This window comes from Lynx rufus, unplaced genomic scaffold, assembly GCF_022079265.1.
Source record: "Lynx rufus isolate CCGP_SWC_20201006 ecotype Redwood Valley unplaced genomic scaffold, mLynRuf1.p SCAF_9, whole genome shotgun sequence".
In the NCBI taxonomy this organism is placed as follows: Eukaryota; Metazoa; Chordata; class Mammalia; order Carnivora; family Felidae; genus Lynx; species Lynx rufus.
In genome coordinates, this window is record NW_025814897.1 from 47,323,560 (window position 1) to 47,344,990 (window position 21,431).

The window sequence follows — 21,431 nt, forward strand, 5'->3', positions numbered from 1 at the left end:
TATAGGAAAATTTTACTTCCTCTACGTGGTAATGCTTTAAAAATTTTGAGACAGCTAGATTTTTTTCTTTCAAAAGACAGGTTGCATTATCTTGTCTTTAAGCTCTCTTTCCTATGACAAACCAGAGCTTTTCACATCTTGGTTGCTTGCTGTCCTCAGCAGGCATTCAGGCAGTCACTGTGCTTCATACATTGAGGCAGTTACTTCTGAAAATAATGCTTCCAAATTGTGAGAATGCTTTTATGTTTTAGAAGTTCATGTTAGAATAAGAAATAGCTTTTGTGAACTGAACTAGTCTTGAGTGTGATATTTTAAGCTTTTGGTTCATTTTGTATGCATTGGTTTAATTTCTATATAAGTTGTCTTTTTAAGAAAAGCTGTAGTTCTTTTTTCTTTCCAGGACTCAGGTACAGACTGACATGGGATTACTTGCACCATGAATAAAAGAAATCCATCTATGTAAACCCTGAAAATCACTGAAATCTTTTATTTGTGAAACCATAAGCTTTATAATCAGAGACATGGAGTAAACATTTCCTGGACAGCATTTCACCAAAAAAACCCCACTTTTACCCTTCTTGTGTTTTAGGAAGAATCAATACAAATAGTGGGAAAGTATAAATTGAAGATCTTTTTTTAAAAATTTTTTTTATTTTTTAATACGAAATTTATTGTCAAATTGGTTTCCATACAACACCCAGTGCTCATCCCAACAGGTGCCCTCCTCAATGCCTATCACCCACTTTCCCCTCCCTCCCAACCCCCATCAACCCTCAGTTTATTATCAGTTTTTGAGTCTCTTATGGTTTGCCTTCCTCCCTCGCTAACTTTTTTTTCTCTCTTCCCCTCCCCCATGGCCTTCTGTTAAGTTTCTCAGGATTCACATAAGAGTGAAAACATATGGTATCTGTCTTTCTCTGTATGACTTATTTCACTTAGCATAACACTCTCCAGTTCCATCCACGTTGCTACAAAAGGCCATATTTCATTCTTTCTCATTGCCAAGTAGTATTCCATTGTGTATATAAACCACAATTTCTTTATTCATTCACCAGTTGATGGACATGTAGGTTGTTAAGTAAATTATATTACTTTTTATATGTTTCAACATCAACAAATACTATCCCTAAAATATGTAGTTTGTTTAGCTTGCTTATGAACATTATATAAACTGAAAAAAATCATGTATTCTTTTGGATCTTTATTCTTTCATACAGGATTATATTTATGAGATTCATCTTTATTATAGGGAATAGTTTAAGTTTGTTCATTTGTTTTGCTATATAGTAATCCATTGTATGACTATATCATAAATGTATCCATTCTTTTTTTATTTTTTTATTTTTATTTTTCAATAATTTATTTTTAATTTACATCCAAGTTACTTAGCATATAGTGCCACAATGATTTCGGGAGTAGATTCCTTAATCCCCATACCCATTTAGTCCAACCCTCCTCCTCTGTTTGTTCTCCATATTTAGTAGTCTCTTATGCTTTGTCCCCCTCCCTGTTTTTATATTATTTTTGATTCCCTTCCCTTATGTTCATCTGTTTTGTATCTTAAAGTCCTCATATGAGTGAAGTCATATGATTTTTGTCTTTTTCTGACTAATGTCACTTAGCATAATACCCTCTAGTTCCATCCACGTAGTTGCAACTGGAAAGATTTCATTCTTTTTCATTGCCATATAATACTCTATTGTATATATATACCACATCTTTTTTTTATATACTTTAAATAACTTGCAATTTTATTTGTCAATTATACTTTTTTTTTTAAGGAATAAAATATTTATTTATTTATTTATTTATTTATTTATTTATTTATTTTTCAATATATGAAATTTATTGTCAGATTGGTTTCCATACAACATCCAGTGCTCATCCCAAAAGGTGCCCTCCTCTACACCCATCACCCACCCTCCCCTCCCTCCCACCCCCCATCAACCCTCAGTTCTCAGTTTTTAAGAGTCTCTTATGCTTTGGCTCTCTCCCACTCTAACCTCTTTTTTTTTTTTCCTTCCCCTCCCCCATGGGTTTCTGTTAAGTTTCTCAGAATCCACCTAAGAGTGAAAACATATGGTATCTGTCTTTCTCTGTATGGCTTATTTCACTTAGCATCACACTCTCCAGTTCCATCCACGTTGCTACAAAGGGCCATATTTCATTCTTTCTCATTGCCACGTAGTACTCCATTGTGTATATAAACCACAATTTCTTTATCCATTCATCAGTTGATGGACATTTAGGCTCTTTCCATAATTTGGCTATTGTTGAGAGTGCTGCTATAAACATTGGGGTACAAGTGCCCCTATGCATCAGTACTCCTTTATCCCTTGGGTAAATTCCTAGCAGTACTATTGCTCGGTCATAGAGTAGGTCTATTTTTAATTTTTTGAGGAACCTCCACACTGTTTTCCAGAGTGGCTGCACCAATTTGCATTCCCACCAACAGTGCAAGAGGGTTCCCGTTTCTCCACATCCTCTCCAGCATCTATAGTCTCCTGATTTGTTCATTTTGGCCACTCTGACTGGCGTGAGGTGATACCTGAGTGTGGTTTTGATTTGTATTTCCCTGATGAGGAGCGATGTTGAGCATCTTTTCACGTGCCTGTTGGCCATCCGGATATCTTCTTTAGAGAAGTGTCTATTCATGTTTTCTGCCCATTTCTTCACTGGGTTATTTGTTTTTCGGGTGTTGAGTTTGGTGAGCTCTTTATAGATTTTGGATACTAGCCCTTTGTCTGATATGTCATTTGCAAATATCTTTTCCTATTCCGTTGGTTGCCTTTTAGTTTTGTTGATTGTTTCCTTTGCTGTGCAGAAGCTTTTTATCTTCATAAGGTCCCAGTAGTTCATTTTTTTAGGTTCTATATTGTTTATTTCTGCTCTGATCTTTATTATTTCTCTTCTTCTGCTGGGTTTAGGGTGTCTTTGCTACTCTGCTTCTATTTCCTTTAGGTGTGCTGTTAGATTTTGTATTTGGGATTTTTCTTGTTTCTTGAGATAGGCCTGGATTGCAATGTATTTTCCTCTTAGGACTGCCTTCACTGCATCCCAAAGCGTTTGGATTGTTGTATTTTCATTTTCGTTTGTTTCCATATATTTTTTAATTTCTTCTCTAATTGCCTGGTTGACCCACTCATTCTTCAGTAGGGTGTTCTTTAACCTCCATGCTTTTGGAGGTTTTCCAGACTTTTTCCTGTGGTTGATTTCAAGCTTCATAGCATTGTGGTCTGAAAGTATGCATGGTATGATCTCAATTCTTGTATACTTATGAAGGGCTGTTTTGTGACCCAGTGTGTGATCTATCTTGGAGAATGTTCCATGTGCACTCGAGAAGAAAGTATATTCTGTTGCTTTGGGATGCAGAGTTCTAAATATATCTGTCAAGTCCATCTGATCCAATGTCTCATTCAGGGCCCTTGTTTCTTTATTGACCGTGTGTCTAGATGATCTATCCATTTCTGTAAGTGGAGTGTTAAAGTCCCCTGCAATAACCACATTCTTATCAATAAGGTTGCTTATGTTTGTAATTGTTTTATATATTTGGGGGCTCCTTTATTCAGCGCATAGACATTTATAGTTGTTAGTTCTTCCTGATGGATAGACCCTGTAATTATTATATAATGCCCTCTTCATCTCTTGTTACAGCCTTTAATTTAAAGTCTAGTTTGTCTGATATAAGTATGGCTACTCCACCTTTCTTTTGACTTCCAGTAGCATGATAAATAGTTCTCCATCCCTTCACTCTCAATGTGAAGGTTTCCTCAGGTCTAAAATGAGTCTCTTGTAGATAGCAAATAGATGGGTCTTGTTTTTTTGTCCATTCTGGTACCCTATGTCTTTTGGTTGGTGCATTTAGTCCATTTACATTCAGTGTTATTATAGAAAGATATGGGTTTACCCTCATTGTGATGTCTGTATGTTTTATGCTTGTAGCGATGTCTCTGGTACTTTGTCTCACAGGATCTCCCTTAGGATCTTTTGTAGGGCTGGTTTAGTGGTGACAAATTCCTTCAGTTTTTGTTTGTTTGGGAAGACCTTTATCTCTCCTATTCTAAATGACAGACTTGCTGGATAAAGGATTCTCGGCTGCATATTTTTTCTGTTCATCACATTGAAGATCTCCTGCCATTCCTTTCCGGCCTGCCAAGTTTCAGAAGAGAGATCAGTCGCGAGTCTTATAGTTCTCCCTTTATATGTTAGGGCATGTTTATCCCTCGCTGCTTTCAGAATTTTCTCTTTATCCTTGTATTTTGCCAGTTTCACTATGATATGTCGTGCAGAAGATCGATTCAAGTTACGTCTGAAGGGAGTTCTCTGTGCCTCTTGGATTTCAGTGCCTTTTTCCTTCCCTAGTTCAGGGAAGTTCTCAGCTATTATTTCTTCAAGTACACCTTCAGCACCTTTCCCTCTCTCTTCCTCCTCTGGAGTACCAATTATGCATAGATTATTTCTCTTTAGTGCATCACTTAGTTCTCTAATTTCCCCCTCATACTCCTGGATTTTTTTAATCTCTCTTTTTCTCAGCTTCTTCTTTTTCCATAATTTTATATTCTAGTTTACCTATTCTCTACTCTGCCTCTTCAATCCGAGCCGTGGTCTTTTCCATTTTATTTTGCAGCTCGTTTATGGAATTTTTTAGCTGCTCCTGACTATTCCTTAGTCCCTTGATCTCTGTAGCAATAGATTCTCTGTTGTCCTCTATACTGTTTTCTAGCCCAGCGATTAATTTTATGACTGTTATTCTAAATTCACTTTGTGTTATATTGTTTAAATTCTTTTTGATCAGTTCATTAGCTGTTGTTATTTCCTGGAGATTCTTTTGAGGGGAATTCTTCCGTTTGGTCATTTTGGATAGTCCCTGGAGTGGTGGGGAGCTGCAGGGCACTTCCCCTGTGCTGTCTTGAATAACTTGCGTTGGTGGGCGGGGCTGCAGTCAGACCTGATGTCTGCCCCCAGCCCACTGCTGGGGCCACAGTCAGACTGGTGTGTACCTTCTCTTCCCCTCTCCTAGGGGCGGGATTCACTGTGGGGTGGCGTGGCCCGTGTGGGCTACTTGCACACTGCCAGGCTTGTGGTGCTGGGGATCTGGTGTATTAGCTGGGGTGGATAGGCAAGGTGCATGGGGGCAGGAGGCAGGCTTATCCTGCTCCTCCTTCCGTGATCCACTTTGAGAGTGGCCCTGTGGCAGTGGGAGGGAGTCAGGAGTTGTGGGTCCGCAGAAGCACAGGGTTGGGTGTTGCGCAGTGCCAGCAAGTTCCCTGGCAGGAATTGGTTCCCTTTGGGATTTTGGCTGGGGGATGGGTGAGGGAGATGGTGCTGGCGGGCACCTTTGTTCCCTGCCAAACTGAGTTCTGTTGTACTGGGGCTCAGCAACTCTCCCTCCCGTTGTCCTCCAACCTTCCCGCTCTCCGAGCAGAGCTGTTAACTTATAACCTTCCAGATGTTAAGTCCCGCTAGCTGTCGGAACACACTCCATCCGGCCCTTCCACTTTTGCCAGCCAGACTTGGGGGCTCTGCTTGGCTGGCGGGCCGCCCCTCCGCCCCTGCTCCTTCCCACCAGTCTGTGTAGCATGCACAGCCTCTCCGCCCTTCCTACCCTCTTCCGTGGGCCTCTCGTCTGCGCTTGGCTCTGGAGACTCGGTTCTGCTAGTCTTCTGGCGGTTTTCTGGGTTATTTAGGCAGGTGTAGGTGGAATCTAAGTGACCAGCAGGACGTGGTGAGCCCAGCGTCCTCCTACGCCTCCATCTTCCTCAATTATCTATGTACCACATCTTCTTTATCCATCCGTCCATTGATGGACACCTGGGCTCTTTCCATACTTTGACTATTGTTGATAGTGCTGCTATAAACATGGGGGAGTATGTGCCCCTTGGATACAGCATACCTGTATCCCTTGGATAAATTCCTAGTAGTGTAATTGCTGGTTTGTAGAGTAGTTCTATTTTTAATTTTTTTAGAAACCCCCATACTGTTTTCCAGAGTGACTGCACCACCTTGCATTCCCACTGGCAGTGCAATGCTCACCAACATCTGTTGTTGCCTGAGTTGTTAATGTTAGCCATTTTGACGGGTGTGATGGTTTTGATTTGTATTTCCTTGATTATGAGTGATGTGGAGCATTTTTTCATGTATCAGTTGGACATCTGGATGTCTTCTTTGGAGAAGTGTCTGTTCATGTCTTTTGCTCATTTCTTCACTGGATTATTTGTTTTTTGGATGTTGAGTTTGTTAAGTTCTTTATAGATATGGATACTAACCCTTTATCTGATATGTCTTTTGCAAGTATCTTCTCCCATTCTATTGGTTGCTTTTTAGTTTTGCTGATTGTTTCCTTTGCTGTGCAGAAGCTTTTTATTTTGATCAGGTCCCAATAGTTCATTTTTGCTTTTGTTTCTCTTGCCTCCGGAGACATGTCAAGTAAGAAGTTGCTGCAGCCAAGGTCAAAGAGGTTTTTGCCTGCTTTCTCCTCTAGGATTTTGATGGCTTCCTGTCTCACGCTTGGGTCTTTCAGACATCTTGAGTTTATTTTTGAGTAAGGTTGAAGAAAGTGGTCCAGGTTCATTCTTCTGTATGTCATTGTCCACTTTTCCCAGCACCACTTGCTGAAGATACTGTGTTCCAATTCCATTGGATATTCTTTCCTGCTTAGTCAAAGATTAGTTGGTCATATGTTTGTGGGTCCATTTCTGGGTTCTCTATTCTGTTCCATTGATCTGAGTGTTTGTTCTTATACCAGTACTATACTGTCTTGGTTACAGCTTTGTAATACAACTTGACGTCCAGGATTGTGCTCCAGCTTTGGTTTTCTTTATCAGGATTGCTTTGGATATTCTGGATCTTTTCTGGTTCCATGCAAAGTTTAGGGTTGTTTGTCCTAGCTCTGTGAAGAATATTGGTGTTATTTTGGTAGGTATTGCATTAAATATGTAGGTTGCTTTGGGTAATGTCAACATGTTACCAGTATTTGTTCTTCGTATCCAGGAGCCTGGAATCTTTTTCCATTTTTTTGTGTCTTCTTCAATTTCTTTCATAAGCTTTCTGTAGTTTTCAGTGTATAGGTTTTTAACCTATTTGGTTAGATTTATTCCTTGGTATTTTATGGTTTTTGGTGCAATTTTAAATGGGATATAATTTTTCATTTCTTTCTCTTGCTTCATTATTGGTATATAGGATTGCCACCTATTTCTGTGCATTTATTTTATATCCTGAAACTTTGCTGAATTCATGAATAAATTCTAGCAGTTTTTTGGTGGATTCTTTTGGGTTTTCCTTACAGAGTATCATGTCATCTGTGAAGAGTGAAAGTTTGACCTCCTCCTGGCTGATTTGGATGCCTTTTATTTGTTTGTGTTGTCTGATTGCAGAGGCTAAGACTTCCAATAGTATGTTGAAGAACAGTGGTGAGAGTGGACATCCCTGTCTTGTTCCTGACCTTAGCGGGAAAGCTCTCAGTTTTTCCCCATTGAGGATGATATTAGTGTTGGGTCGTTCTTATATGGCTTTTATGTTCTCGAGGTATGCTCCTTCTATTCCTACTTTCTTGAGGGTTTTTATCAAGAAAGGATGCTATATTTTGTCAAATGCTTCCTCTGCATCTATTGAGAGCATCATGTGGTTCTTGTCCTTTCTTTTATTGATGTGATGAATCATGTTAATTGTTTTGTGGATATTGAACTGGCCCTGCATCCCAGGTATAAATCCCACTTGGTCATGGTCCATAATTTTTTAATCTATTGTTGAATCTGGTTGGCTAATATCTTGTTGAGGATTTTTGCATCCATGTTCATCGGGAAATTGATCTATAGTTCTCCTTTTTTTTTTTTTTTTCAACGTTTATTTATTTTTGGGACAGAGAGAGACAGAGCATGAACGGGGGAGGGGCAGAGAGAGAGGGAGACACAGAATCGGAAACAGGCTCCAGGCTCTGAGCCGTCAGCCCAGAGCCTGACGCGGGGCTCGAACTCACGGACCGCGAGACCGTGACCTGGCTGAAGTCGGACGCCCAACCGACTGCGCCACCCAGGCGCCCCTATAGTTCTCCTTTTTAGTGGGGTCTCTGGTTTTGGAATCAAGGTAATGCTGACTTCATAGAAAGAGTTTGGAAATTTTCCTTCCATTTCTATTTTTTGGAACAGCTTCAAGAGAATAGGTTTTAACTCTTCCTTACATGTTTGGTAGAATTCCCCTGGAAAGGCATCTGGCCCTGGACTCTTGTTTTTTGTAGATTTTTGATTACTAATTCGATTTCCTTACTGGTTATGGGTGTGTTAAAATTTTCTATTTCTTCCTGTTTCAGTTTTGGTAGTGTATATGTTTCTAGGAATTTGTCCATTTCTTCCAGATTGCCCATTTTATTGGCGTATATTTTCTCATAATATTCTCTTATTGTTTGTATTTCTGCTGTGTTGGATGTGATCTCTCCTCTTTCATTCTTGATTTTATTTGGGTCCTTTCCTTTTTCTTTTTGATCAAACTGGCTTGGGGGTTATTAATTTTGTTAATTCTTTCAAAGAACCAGCTTCTGGTTTCATTGATCTGTTTTACTGTTTTTTGGTTTTGATAGCATTGGTTTTTGCTCTAATCTTCATTATTTCCTGTCTTCTGCTGGTTTTGGGTTTTATTTGCTGTTCTTTTTTCCAGCTCTTTAAGATGTAAGGTTAGGCTGTGTATCTGAGACCTTTCTTCCTTCTTTAGGAAGGCCTGGATTGCTGTATACTTCCCTCTTAGGACTGCCTTTGCTGTGTCCCAATGGTTTTGGGCTGTGGTGTTATCATTTTCATTGACCTCCATGTACTTTTTAATTTCCTCTTTAACTTCTTGGTGAGCCTGTTCGTTCTTTAGTAGGATGTTCTTCAGTCTCAAATATGTGTTATCTTTCCACATTTTTTCTTGTGGTTGATTTCAAGTTTCATAGTGTTGTGGTCTGAAAATATGCATGGTATGATCTTGATCTTTTTATACTTGTTGAGTGCTGATGTGTTCCAGTGTGATCTATTCTGGAGAATGTTCCATGTGCACTGGAGAAGAATGTATATTCTACTGCTTTAGGATGAAATGTTCTGAATATACATGTTAAGTCCATCTGGTCCAGTGTGTCATTTAAAACCATTGTTTCCTTGTTGATTTTCTGTTTAGATGATCTGTTCATTGTTGTGAGTGGTGTGTTGAAGTCTCCTACTATTACGGTATTACTATCGATGAGTTTTTTTATGTTTGTGATTAATTGATTTATATATTTGGGTGTTCTCACATTTGGAGCATAAATGTTTACAATTGTTAGATTTTCTTGGTGGATAGACCCCTTGATTATGATAGAATGCCCTTCTGCATCTCTTGATACAGTTTTTATCTTAAAGTCTAGATTGTCTGACATAACTATGGCTACTCCAGCTTTCTTTTGTTGACAATTAGCATGTTAGATGGTTTTCCATCCCCTTACTTTCAATCATAAGGTGTCTTTAAGTCTTAAGTGGGTCTCTTGTGAACAGCATATAGATGGATCTTATTTTCTTATCCATTCTGTTACCCTATATCTTTTGAGTGAAGCATTTAGTCCATTGATGTCTAGAGTCAAAGATATGAATTTATTGCCATTATGTTGCCTGTTGAGTTGAAGTTTCTGGTGGTGTTCTCTGGTCCTTTATAGTCTTTGTTGCCTTTGTTTTTGTTTTTTGTTTCATTTTTTATTTGTTATTTTATTTTTTTGTCTTTTCTCCCCTCAGAGAGTCCCCCTTAAAATTTCTTGCAGGGCTGGTTTAGTGGTCACAAACTCTGATTTTTGTTTGTCTGGGAAACTTTTTATCTCTCCTATTTTGAATGACAGCCTTGCTGGATAAAGAATTCCTGGCTGCATATTTTTCTGATTCATCACATTGAATATCTCCTGCTACTCCTTTCTGGTCTGCCAAGTTTCTGTGGATAGCTCTGCTGCAAACCTGATCTGTCTTCCCTTGTAAGTTAAGAATTTTTTTCCCTTGTTGCTTTGGTGATTGTTTCCTTGCCTGAGTATTTTGCGAGTTTGACTATGATATGCCTTGTTGATGGTCAGTTTTTATTGAATCTAATGAGAGTCCTCTGTGCTTCCTGGATTGTAATGTGTGTGTCTTTCCCTGGGTTAGGAAAGTTTTCTGCTATGATTTTCTCACATAACCCTTCTACTCCCGTTTCTCTCTCTTCATCTTCTGGGACCCCTATGATTCTGATGTTGTTCCTTTTCAATGAATCACTGATTTCTCTAATTCTTAAATAGTGCTCTTTTGACTTAGTCTCCCTCTTTTTTTCTGCTTCATTGTTATCCATAAGTTTGTCCTCTCTTTCATTAGTTCACTGCTCTGCTTCATCCATCCTTGCCACCATGGCCTCCACTCAAGATTGCAGCTCACTTATAGCATTTTTTATTTCATCCTGAAATAGGTTCACTATTCATCCTAGCTTTCACTTCTTTTATCTCTGCAGAAAGGGATTCTAATATATTTTCAAATGCAACTAGTATTCTTATTATCGTGATTCTAAATTCTGGTTCAGACATCTCGCTTGTATCTCTGTTGATTAAGTCCCTGGCTGTCGTTTCTTTGTGCTCTTTCTTTTGGGGTGAATTCCTTTATTCTGTCATTTTGAAGGAAGAAAAGGACTTAATAAGGTAAAAAAATAAATTAAAAAATTAAAAGCAATACACACAAAAATCAAATAAATCATGCTAGATCCTAAGTGTGTTTTGGTCTGGTTGTTGAAAAGAGTTTGATAGATTAGAGAAAAAGAAGGAGAAGAAAAAAAAAGGAAATGTTTGAGTATTTGAAAAAAATGAATGCAATGAAATAGAATAAAATGAAATGATGGGAGTAAAGTGGAATTTGAAAAATTTACAAAAAAGTAAAAAAAAGTAGAAAAAATTAAAGAAAAATAATTTTAATGATAAAGGAAAATAAAAATAAATGTTTTCTCTTCCTGTATTCAAGAATAAGAACAGAAGAAGAAAAAAAAAATTGAATAGATGGACTAGCAGACTGAAATACGATTGAAATTACATCAGTTTCCCCTAGAGGTCAAACTATGAAGCACTTTATAGCCGATAAACTAAGCAGGTGGAAAGACTTTGGTGTTCCTGAATAGCGAGGTTGGCCAAGTTGGGTGGGGCTTAGTGTAATGGCTCCATTCTCTACTAGATGGTGCTGCTTGGCTTACTGGGGTGGATTTTTGTTGCGCATATAGGTGTGTATGCACACGTGTGTGTTTGGGGGCGCGGGGTGAAAATGGCATCGCCTAGCTACATAGTCTCTAGTATCGGAACTCTGTTCTTCCCAACCCGCAATCATGCAACTGCCCTTTCTCTCTGGCTTCGTCCACTCCCTTCTTTTACACTGTCTCTGATCAAGCTATCAGGATGTCAGGTGTCACCTCCCTCCTGAATTTTATCTCAGATGTGACTGTGTTTCCCAACTCCTCACTTCTGAGGGACTGCAGCTCTGGCCCATTCTGACTCTCTGGGGGAGAGTCTCACTAAGCAATGGGTTGATACCCACCCAGCCCCAGGAATGTTCGGGGGACTGTGCTGCTGCCAATGCCCAGAGACTGCAGCTGGGTGCCAGCCTGCCACAGAAAACGTTCACACGATCATGTAGCAGCAGCATTTCAGTGATTATGGTAAATCACAACACACACACCTGGCACCAGGTTTCCCGCTTAATGTTCTTGTTCCAGCACCAGCAAATGTGGTTTTCTCCAGGGTCTGATAGGACACTTGCGTGGGGGGGTGGCCGCACAGCCTCTACCAAATATCCTCCCAGCAAGGAACTGCCTCTACCCATGTGACCCACAGACCCTTGGACCTTGCTGTCTGCTCTTGGGGATTCGCCCTTCCCACCAGAGCTCCACCAGGTATTGAAGCACAGAGTTGCAGACTCTGCACTCCCCCAGTTTATGGAGTCTTAATGGAATTTAAATCCTCTCATTTCTCCTTTCTCCCTTTTTTTTGTTTAGTCCCTTGCATACTCTTTTCTCTCAAGCTACTTTTGGGCAGGGACGATGCTCTCTCCAGGGAGCAAAAACAGCTCCTTGCCCTCTGTGGCTACTCTCTCCCCCAGTTCACCTCTCCATGCCATGTACCTGCTGAGTTCTGTGGTTTAGGTTGTGCAGATTGTTGTGTTAATCCTCATATCAGTTTTCTAGGTGTGCAAGATGGTGTAGTGTTGATCTGGCTGTATTTCAGGGATGAGAGATGAAAAATTCTTCCATGCTATACCACCATCTTGGCTCCTCTGCAAGCAATATTTTTTAATAGTTAATACCAATATTAATAAAGTTAAATAAAGTTATACTCTTCAGAGATGCTGCATTTCTCAGATGTTTAAAGGCAGATAATAATTCTTTTTTATCTGTTTATCCTCAAAGCCAAATGAGACTTTTATGAAAGTCAGGTCTAATGTCCACTCTTGCATTTTTAGCTCACACTTTATCCCATTCATCCTAAATGTATCCATTCTTCAGCTGATAAACAGCTATTAACATTTTTGTATGTGTATCCTGATGCACATGGGTTTTCCTAGGGTATATGTCTGAAAGACAAATTGTTGGATTTCAGAGAATGCAATTCTTCTACTTAAGTATGTATTGATAAACTGTTTCCAAAATGTATCAGTTTAGACTTCCAACAGCGATGATGTCACATTGTTCCATATTTTTGCCCAATTTATATTATTAGGATTTTTTGTCAGTCTAGTGAGTGGGCATTGGCTCACTGTGGTTTTAATTTGCATTGCTTCAATTACTAATAAAGTTAAGAATCAAGTTATATGTTTTTTGACTATATATATATATATATTTTTTTTTTTCTTTTCAAACTATATATATAATTTTAACTTGTTTTTTTTATTATTTAAATATATATATTTTTGGTTATATATATATTTTTCTTTTCAAACTATATATATATATATATATATATAATTTTAACTTGTTTTATTTTTTATTTTTTAAAATTTACATCCAAATTAGTTAGCATATAGTACAACAATGATTTCAGGAGTAGATTCCTTAGTGCCCCTTACCCATTTAGCCCATCCCGCCCTCCCATACCCCCTCCAGTAACCCTCTGTTTGTTCTCCATATTTATGAATCTCTTCTGTTTTGTCCCCCTCCCTGTTTTTATATTATTTTTGTTTCCCTTCCCTTATGTTCATCTGTTTTATCTCTTAAAGTCCTCATATGAGTGAAGTCATATAATTTTTGTCTTTCTCTGACTGACTCATTTCAGTTAGTATAATACCCTCCAATTCCATCCATGTAGTTGCAAATGGCAAGATTTCATTCTTTTTGATTGCCAAGTAATACTCCATTGTACATCTATACCACATCTTCTTTATTCATCCATCAATGGACATTTTGGCTCTTTCCAAACTTTGGCTATTGTTGATAGTGCTGCTATAAACATGGGGGGGGTGCATGTGTCCCTTCGAAACAGCACACCTGTATCCCTTGGATAAGTGCCTAGTAGTGAAATTGCTGGGTCGTAGGATAGTTCTATTTTTAGTTTTTTGAGGAACCCCCATACTATTTTCCAGAGTTGCTGCACCAGCTTGCATTCCCAGTGTGTGTGTGTGTGTGTGTGTGTGTGTGTGCATGTAAATATATATATATATTTACATAAATATATATTTATATATATATTTAGTAAATATATATATATATATATATATATTTAGTAAAATGCCTGTTCAAGCTTTTTGGCCCTTTTTCTACTGAGGTATCTTTTTCTTTTTTTCTTTTTTTTTTTTAAATTTTTTTTTTCAACATTTTTTATTTATTTTTGGGACAGAGAGACAGAGCATGAACGGGGGAGGGGCAGAGAGAGAGGGAGACACAGAATCGGAAATAGGCTCCAGGCTCTGAGCCATCAGTCCAGAGCCCGACGCGGGGCTCGAACTCACGGACCGCGAGATTGTGACCTGGCTGAAGTCAGACGCTTAACCGACTGCGCCACCCAGGCGCCCCTGAGGTATCTTTTTCTTATTCATTTCTGGGAGTTGGTTATTAAATCCATGAATAAATTCTTTGTTGTATAGGCATTCTATTTTATGGAATATTTTTCATTATTTTTTTGGTGTCACTTTTACTTTGTGGTTGGTGCTTTTTGTATCTAGATTAAGAAAAATCTTCTACAACCTGAGGCCGTGAATATATTCTCCTGTATTTCTTTGAGAGCTTCATAATTAAGTCTTTTACATTTACCCTTAACTTTTTTAAGCTCAAGCTCTTAATGGTTTATTTTACAAATGCGCTTCTGAAATACTTAATGTATAAGTTTTATGAAGTTCATTAATCTTTGGTCTCTCTAAAGATAAAATACACTGAAGACATTTTCTCGGAGTGCAACACATTGAAAACATTTTCCAGGAGTGTTTTATAAGCTTATATAATACAGAAAAAATATGTCAGCAGTCTAGTCCAGGAGAGTGTCTCATTTTAAGATAAAAAAAAAAAAGAAAACCTTTCAAATTCAAGCACTGCTTATTCTCTTCTTATTATTTACATACTTTTTTTAACTTAAAGGAGTGAAATGGATGAGATAAAAATCATGGTTCAGTTTTTCCTGGTACTCACATCAACCTAGATTTTAGCCTGTAAATTTATGACATAACTAAACAGAGTAAGTGATTTTGCTCAGAAAATTATTGTTTTAAGTGTTTATTTTCCCCGTCATTTGGTATATGGAAAATTTAGCAAAAAAAAAACCCAATAAGTATTATAAAGGAAATAAAACAGCGTAAGATAAAAAGAATAATGGGGATACTTTGGATGAGGTCAAAGAAAGCCTCTCTGAAGAAGTAACATTCAAGCAAAAAGTGAGTGAAATGAGGACTAAGGCCCAAGAAGAGAATCTTGGGGAAGAGAATTTCAAGCAGAGAGAGCAGAAACCACAAATGCTCTCAGATGGAAATGAGCAAAGATAGTGTGGCTAGCATGGGTTACAGTTGTACATTTATTCAGTTTCTGGCTATACTTGAAAAGTTTTCAAGGCCAATTCTAAATCTGTTGGTTTTAATCCACTGTGATTATATATGACACTGTATATACTTAAGTATATAATTTCTTAAGTACTTTTACTAGCTCATTAGTAGCTCGTTCATAAACCTCCTGTTTATTAGTTATTTCTGGTTATTTATTTGTGCATTCATTTATAGGTAGCCTGTCAGTGTGACTCAGGAAAATCATTAACCATAGCTAATTAAATTAATTCCTGTTTTTGTTGACCTTGGAGGATGATCCTTAGAATTGTGTCCTTGAGAAGACACTCCATCAAAAATCAACATTTGGAATATCTAACATTGTGACTTTAGTTTGGGGAACATATTTGGAGTCAGATTTTTTTTTCTTTCTGTACCTTAACAATATGGCATGTTTATCCCTATCAGTAATTGTTGAGCCACTTACTATACTTCAGGTCCAGCTGTGAAATGGAGATGATTGTTTGTCCTAGATTGTTTACCTACCTAGGGCCACTTAGTGACTTTTAGTATGCTTTGTAGTCTGTATTTTAAGCCAGATCATCCCCCAAATACATTACAATTTTGGTAAAAATCTTGCTGCTTTTATATGGCATGGGAAAAAGCAAAGAGAAACTTAAATTTATTTATATGTATTTTCTAAAAGGAATTTGAGATGATGAAAAACAAAACAAAAATTTAAAATATAAATAGAATATCAATATTAAAGGAAAACAGGAATACAAAAAAGCAAAACAAATTTTAAAAGTATAATAGAATATCAATGTTAAAGGAGAAGGAGAATACAAATCAATATGTGTGTGGGGTATTGTGGTCATGATTACCTGAAATGAACATGAAGGTCTGTAGTATAGTATGTTTAAAATGTCACAGAATGTTTTTATCCACTTGGATGGTTCATTTTCATTAGTTAAAAAAACAAAAAAAGTAAATAGCTTAACCAACAATTAATAGCACTTCTCATCTTTATTTCTTCTCTATTGATCAGACTCTGTTCTACTGATATAGGCACAATTTGTTGAGCACTTATTATGTGCCAAACATCACACACAAACACAAATCTTTGGTAATATGATTGAGTAGAAATTTACAAATGAGGAAAATGAAGTTCATACGATTCTACAAATGGAGAAAGTGAGGTTGAGATAGGTTAATGATTTGCTAAGGCCACACAGTGAGGCAGAGTCAAGATTTTGATGCATATGTTAAGTAAATTTAGTGTCTTTCTATTTATACTATCTCTTTTGCCTATTTCAAAGAAGTTTTACTGAAATGTGCACATGGCATGTTTTGCATGTGTGCAGTATAGTTTAACTGTACTTGAACATGACATTTAGTTTTTATTTCTATGTGCAGTTAAAAAAAACTCCAAAGGCTTCAGAATAACTTCTTTTTATTTAGCTGTCATTACCATTTACACTCCATTTGATTTCTAATCAACTTGTGTGTGTTTCTGGTAAGAGCACTCATTCCTCTGGGCCTCATTATGAATTTATATTTTTGAATGTTTTAGTGGCAAAACAGTTAACATTTGGGGATTTTTTGTTCATTGGTTTAAAAGTACTTAAGTTTGTATTATATATGCTCTTGTTACACATGTATTTTGATAAATATGTTTCATTTTGTATATTTTAAACTATATTTAAATATTATTATATTGCATTTATTCTTCTACAGTTTGCCTTTTTTATCCCATATGTCTATGAGATTTATTCTTATGGATAGTTGTAGCTCCTATTCATTGATTTTTTTCCCCTCTGTGTCATAGTATTCCATTATAAGAGCATTATAAAATTTTCTTGTCCATCGTCTTACTGACAAATATCTAGAATGTTTTTTAAAAAAATTTATTGTAATTAGAAAATTCTCATACATTGGGACATATTTGCCAGTGTTTCTCTAGACTAAATACACAGATGTGGAATTAATAGATTATAGTGTCTATCTTACATTGTGAAATGATTACCATAATAGGTTAGTTAACATATTATTCATCTCATGTAATTACCTTTTTTTTTTTTTGCCATTGTTGTTATAATGAGGACATTTAAGATCTGCTCTCTCTTAGCAACTTTCAAGTATACAATATAGTGTTAACTCCAATAACCATGCTGCACATTAGATCCCAGAATTACTCCTTTCATAACTGGAAGTTTGTACTCTGACAAACAACTCCTCATTCCCCCATCCCCCAGCCCATGGCAACCATCAATCACCGCTCTCTGTTAATTTGAGTTCAGCTTTTTTAGATTCCACATTTAGGTGAGATTATATAGTATTTGTCTTTCTCTGTCTCACTTGTTTCACTCAGCGTAATGCCCTCAAAATTCCCTCATGTTGTTACAAATGGCAGGGTTTACTTCTACTTCTTTTTTAATGGCTGACAATATTCCATTGTGTATATATACACCATATATATTTCTTTTTTTTCAGCTACGATTTTATTAAAATAATCAGATACAGCAACTAGATTTCCTCTTGAACCCTAGCCATTCCATATTATTTGAACATCCTTGACATAGAAGATTGGGACGGTACATGACAGGAACATTATGACTCATATACTCCTCCTTTCTGATGCAGGGGATTTTAAGGACTAGACTGTCAGGATGGGTGCCATTGATCCCACCAAATGGAATTAGTCCTTGAATTGATTAACCCTAACATGAGATAGATTTTTTTAGTTGATTGATATTTAAGTCAATGGGAGACGAATCTAAAAGTTAGAATTGAGGGAGAGCAGGAAGGGAATGTGGCTCCAGAAGGCTGATATGCATATTGGAGAGCCATCGCTAGTGTATAAGACAGTAACGAAACAGATAGAAACAAAAATCTACATGTGGCATGAGTTCAGGATCTCTGTGCTTTGGAATCATGGAGGGAATTAAATAACTCTGGATGTCGTGGGCTAATTAACATAAAGAACTCAACACTTTTGATGTTTATATCCATAGAATATCTGTATTTGTATGTATTTTTATTAACAACTGTAGTCGTAGTCTTCTTACTGACCATGGGAGAGGAGGTGAGTCCTTTGCATTTTTTGTACATTACACTGTATGTTTGTTGGTTAGGCTAGGGGTCACACTCAGGTAAAGATTTGGGACTTCATGACAGATGAGACTGGAAATTGTGCATGGGACTAGAGTTTCATTACTTCCTTTTTCATCCTCAGCTTTGCCTGCTTAGTGCTTGGATTGTGGCAGATGCGGGTCCTCATAGTTTGAAGCTGGCACCTCCTTGGTGCTTTTGGAGGGAACAAGGGTTGGGTTCTCCTCCAGGGCTGTGGGCAAAGCCTATATTTTCGTTATCCATTTATCTACTAGTGGATGCTTAGGTTGTTCTCATGTCTTGGCTATTGCAGTGATCACGAGGATGCAGATTATCTTTTCAAGATAATGACTTCATTTCCTTCAGATAAATATCCCCCCATAGTGGGATTACTGGATGATATGGTAGTTCTATTTTTAATTTTTTGAGGATCCTCCATATTGTTTTCTGTAGAGACTGTACCAGTCTACATTCCTACCAACAATATACAAGGGTTTCTTTTTGTCTTCCCTTTTCTTATCTTTTTGATAATGGCTATGCTGTCAAGTGCTATCAATGAGGTGATACCTCATTGTGGCTTTGATTTGCATTTCCATGATGATTAATAATGCTAACAACTTTTAATGCACTTTTTACCATTTATATGTCTTTTTTGGAAAAATGTCTATTCAGGTAATTTTCTTGTTTTTAATTGGATCATTTGTGAGTTTTTCTCTTCTTCTTTCTTTTCCCCCTCATCTTTCTCTCCACCTGTTCCTTCTCCACCTCTTCCTCTATCTCCTCCTTCTCCTTCTTCCTATTGAGTTGTCTGAATTTCCTAAATATTTTGTATAGGACTCTATAGCAGATATATGGCTTGTAATTATTTTCCCCCATTCTGTATGGTGCTTTTTTATTTTTGTTGATTATTTTTTTCACTGTGCAGAAGGCTATCAGTTTGATTTAGTCCCACATGTTGACTTTTGCTTTCATTGCTTGTATTCTGGGTGTCTTTCCAAAAAATTGTTGCCAAGTCCATGTCAAGAGTTTTATCCCTGTGTTTTCTTTTAGGAGTCTTATGGTTTCAGGTCCTACATTAAAGGCCTTCTTTAATATATTTTGAGTTAATTTTTGTGAGTGATGTAAGGTAATGAAAAAAAAAATTCATGCTTTTGCATATGAACATCCAGTTTTTTTCAATACCATTTATTAAAGAGACTATCCTTTCCTTAATGAGTATTCTTGGCTCTCTTAGAAATATGAGTTGAAGATACAGGCATGGGTTTATTTAAGTGCTTTCAGTTATGTTCTATTGGTCTGTTTTTCTGTCAGTACCATACTGTTTTGATTACTACAGATCTATAATATAGTTTGAAATCAGGAAGTTTGATTACTCCATCTTTCTCAAAATTGCTTTGGCTCTTTGGGGTCTTTTGTGGTTCCATACAAATTCTAGGATTTTTTTTTAATTTCCATGAAAAATGCCATTGGAAACTTGATAGAGATTGCATTGAAAATAGAGATGGCTTTGGGTAGTATAGACATTTTAATAATATTAATTCTTAAATCCAAGAACCTGGGATATCTTTCCGTTTATTTGCATCTTTTTATTTCTTTTATAAATGTCATATAGTTTTCAGTGTACAGGTCTTTTATCTCTTTAGTTAAATTTATTCATAAGTATTTTATCCTTTTTGATGCAATTGCAAATTATATCGCATTCTTTTTAGTAGTCTCCCCTTATTCATTGGGATACATTCCAAACTCTCAGTGAATGCCTGAAAACCATGGATGGTACCAAACCCTATATAATTTTTTCCCTATATTTTTCTACCTATGTTAATTTAATTTATAAATTAGGCACAGTAAGAATTTTCAATAGCTTATAATAAAAGAGAGTAATTTTAACAATGTATTGTAATATAAATTTTATGAATGTGATATCTCTCACTCCCTTTCACATTCAAAATATCATACTATACTCATTGTTCTTGTGATGATGTGTGTTGATAGCATACTTATGTGATGAAGTGAAGTGGATGATATAGGCATTGTGATATAGTATTAGGCTACTATTAACCTTCTAATGATAAGTCTAAAGGAGGATCATCTGCTTCTGGAATGTGGTTGACTGTGGCTACCTGAAACTGGGAAAAACAAGATTGTGTATAAGGTGGGACTGCTATATTTTTTTAAAAAAAATTTAATGTTTATTTATTTTGAGACAGAAAGAGTACAAGTGGGGGAGGGGTAGAGAAAGAGGGAGACACAGAATCTGAAGCAGGCTTCAGTCTCTAAGCTGTCCGCCCAGAGCCTGATGCAGGGCTTGAACCTAGGAACAGTGAGTTCATGACCTGAGCCAAAGTCAGGCACTTAACCTACTGAGCCACTCAGGTGCCCCAAGGACTGCTGTATTTCTTTTTCAGATTGTTCATAGTGTATACAAACACAACTGATTTTTGTATGTTCATTTTGTGTCCTTGCAACTTTACTGGATTCATTTATTAGTTCTAACATTTTAGTAGAGTCTTTAGACTTTTCTATATATAAGATTATATCATCTGCAAAAAAGAGAGTTTTACTTCTTTTCCAGTTTGGATGCCTTTTATTTCTTTTTCTTTCCTAATTGTTCTGACTATGAGTTCCAGTACTATATTGAATAGAGGTGGTGAGAATAGGCACCCCTTATCTTGTTCACAATCTTAGAAATAAAACTTTCAATATTTTACCATCATTTATTATGTTAGCTATGTGTTTGTTGTATGTGGACCTTATTACGTTGAGATATGTTCTTTCTATACCTAGTTTGTTCAGAATTTTTATTCTGAAAGGATATTGAATTCTGTTGAATGCTTTTTCTGCATCTATTGAGATGTTGTATGATTTTTATCTTTTATTTTATGAATGTGGTTTATTGCATTGATTGATTTGCATATGTTGAAACATCCTTGCATCACAGGGATAAGTCACACTTGATCACGGTGTATGATCCTTTTAATATATTGTTGAATTTTGTTTGCTAATATTTTGTTTAAGATTTTTACATTTGTATTCATTAGGGATATTGCCTTATAATTTTCTTTTCTTGTAGCACTCTTGTCTGATTTTGGTATCTGAGTAATTCTGGTTTTTTAAAATTATTTTTCCCTTCTCTTCAATATTTTGGAAGACTTTGAGAAGGAATGGCTTAATTCTTATTTAAACATTTGGTAGAATTCACCAGTGAAACAATCAGGTCCTACGCTTTTCTTTTTTGGGAAGTTTTTGATAACTGATTGTCTCCTTATTAGTAATTGGTCTGTTCAAAGATTCTATTTCTTCATGATTCAGTCTTGGTAGGTTGTGTGTTTCCAGACATTTTTCCATTTCTTCTGGATTGTCCAATTTGTGAGT